Below are 2,889 nucleotides of genomic sequence, written 5' to 3' on the forward strand. Positions count from 1 at the left end.
TATTTGCCCTAGAATATTATATAGTAGAGAAAAAGATAATGGTGATTACAGCAAGTCCTAGAATACTACCTATGGTATGATACCATTTTTATAAAGCTCAAAAACTACTAAACTCATTGTTTAAGCGTGTCTATATATGTGTTTTTTTTTTTTTTTTTCCCGAAAGGGAGGGAGACAATAAGTTAAAATTTCAAGATGGTAGAGTTACCTCTGGGGTGGGCAGGGCATGATGGCATAGGGGAAAAGCTCTGGTTATTGGTAACGTTCTGGATTGGCATTTGGGAGGTGAGTTCATGAGTGTCCACGGCATCATTATGGTCTAAAACTTACACATGTTGACATATATTCCTTTGTTTGAATGAAGTATAAATAAAAAATGTACAAAGGAAAAAAGAATGGCTGATTTTCTGCTTGTTACTTTGTTGCATGTTCCTAAAGCTCCCTCCCCCCAAAACACATGTTTTTTTTTCTGATGAGAGAAAAATGAAATATATTAAGTAATCTTTTTTTTTTTTTTTGAGACGGAGTCTCGCTATGTCACCTAGTCTTGCTATGTCACGCAATGGCGTGATCTTGGCTCACTGCAACTTCTGCCTCCCAGGTTCTAGCAATTCTCCTGCCTTAGCCTCCTGAGTAGCTGGGACTATAGGCGTGCATCACCACGGCCAGTTAATTTTTGTATTTTTAGTAGAGACAGGGTTTCACTATGTCGGCCAGGCTAGTCTCGAACTCCTGACTGCAGGTGACTTCTTGCCTCGGCCTCTCAAAGTGCTAGGATTACGGGTGTGAGCCACTGCACCTGGCCTATATTAAGTAATCTTGGAAATGCCTCTTGCTAAATTCAGGAATCATTACCAGTAGAATTGTGTTAGCATGCTCAGAGAAATGGTGTAATAGGTTGGGCTTGGTGGCTCATGCCTGTAATCTCAACATTTTGGGAGGCTGAGGGGGGAGGATCACGTGAGCCCAGGAGTTTGATACCAGCCTGGGCAACATAGTGAGACCCTGTCTCTATTTTATTATTTTTATTTTTCTTTCTTTTTTTTTTTTTTTTTTTTTTTTGAGACGGAGTTTCTCTTGTCACCCAGGCTGGAGTGCAATGGCACAATCTCCAATCACTGCAACCTCTACCTCCCGGGTTCAAGTGATTCTCCTGCCTCAGCCTCCCGAGTAGCTGAGATCACAGGCGCTCACCACCATGCCTGGCTAATTTTTGTATTTTTAGTAGAGACGGGGTTTTACCATTTTGGCCAGGCTGGTCTCAAACTCCTGACCTCATGTGACCCACCTGCCTCAGCCTCCCAAAGTGCTGGGATACAGGTGTGAGCCACTGTGCCTAGCCCGTCTCCATTTTTTTTTTTTTTTTTTTTGAGACAGTCTCACTCTGTCACCCAGGTTGGAGTGCAGTGGTGCAATCTCCACTCACTGCAACCTCTGCCTCCTGGGTTGAAGTGATTCTCCGGTCTCAGCCTCCCGAGTAGCTGGGATTACAGGCGTGCACCACCACGCCCAGCTAATTTTTGTATTTTTAGTAGAGATAGGGTTTCACCATGTTTGTCAGGCTGGTCTCGAACTCTTAACCTCAGGTGATCTGCCTGCCCTGGTCTCCCAAAGTGCTGGGATTACAGGCGTGAGCCACTGCACCCAGGCCCCTGTGTTTATTTTTATTTTTATTTTTTTTGAGACAGAGTCTGGCTCTGTCCCCCAGGCTGGAGTGCAGTGGCACCATCTCGGCTCATTGCAAGCTCCGCCTCCCGGGTTCACGCCATTCTCCTGCCTCAGCCTCCTCCGAGTAGCTGGGACTACAGGCGCCCGCCACCACACCTGGCTAATTTTTTGTATTTTTAGTAGAGACGGGGTTTCACCGTGGTCTCGATCTCCTGACCTCGTGATCCGCCCGCCTCGGCCTCCCAAAGTGCTAGGATTACAAGCGTGAGCCACCGCGCCCGGCCTGCTCAGGGATTATAAATACACCAATCAGCACCCTGTGTCTAGCTCAGGGTTTGTGAGTGCACCAATCGACACTCTGTATCTAGCTGCTCTGGTGGGGCCTTGGAGAAACTTTGTGTCCATACTCTGTATCTAACTGATCTGATGGGGACGTGGAGAACCTTTATGTCTAGCTCAGGGATTGTAAACACACCAATCAGCGCCCTGTCAAAACAGACCACTGGGCTCTACCAATCAGCAGGACGTGGGTGGGGCCAGATAAGAAAATAAAAGCAGGCTCCCCGAGCTAGCAGTGGCAACCCACTCGGGTCCCCTTCCACATTGTGGAAGCTTTGTTCTTTGCAATAAATGTTGCTACTGCTCATTCTTTGGGTCCACACTGCTTTTATGAGCTGTGACACTCACCGGGAAGGTCTGCAGTTTCACTCCTGAAGCCAGCAAGACCACGAGCCCACCGGGAGGAACGAACAAACTCCGGACACGCCACTTTTAGAACTGTGACACTCACCGCGAGGGTCCGCGGCTTCATTCTTGAAGTCAGTGAGACCAAGAACCCACCAATTCTGGACACACTTTCAGTTTACAAGATGAAAAAGTTCTGAAGATCTCTTATACCACAATGTGAACATAGCTAATGCTGCTGAAGTGTACTTTTTTTTTTTTTTTGAGACAAAGCTCACTCTGGTCACCCAGGTTGGAATGCAGTGGCATGATCTCGGCTCACTGCAACCTCCGCCTCTGGGCCTAAGTGATCCTTCCACCTCAGCCTCCCAAGTAGCTGGGACTATAGGTTTGGGTCGCCATGTGAAGCTAATTTTTGTATTTTTTTTAATAGAAGCAAGGTTTTGCTATACTGCCCAGTCTGGTCTTGAACTCCTGGGCTCAAGCAATCCATCTGCTTTGGCCTCCCAAAGTGCTAGGATTACAGGCATGAGCCCC

This window comes from Hylobates moloch, unplaced genomic scaffold (genome assembly GCF_009828535.3).
Source record: "Hylobates moloch isolate HMO894 unplaced genomic scaffold, HMol_V3 SCAFFOLD_4, whole genome shotgun sequence".
In the NCBI taxonomy this organism is placed as follows: Eukaryota; Metazoa; Chordata; class Mammalia; order Primates; family Hylobatidae; genus Hylobates; species Hylobates moloch.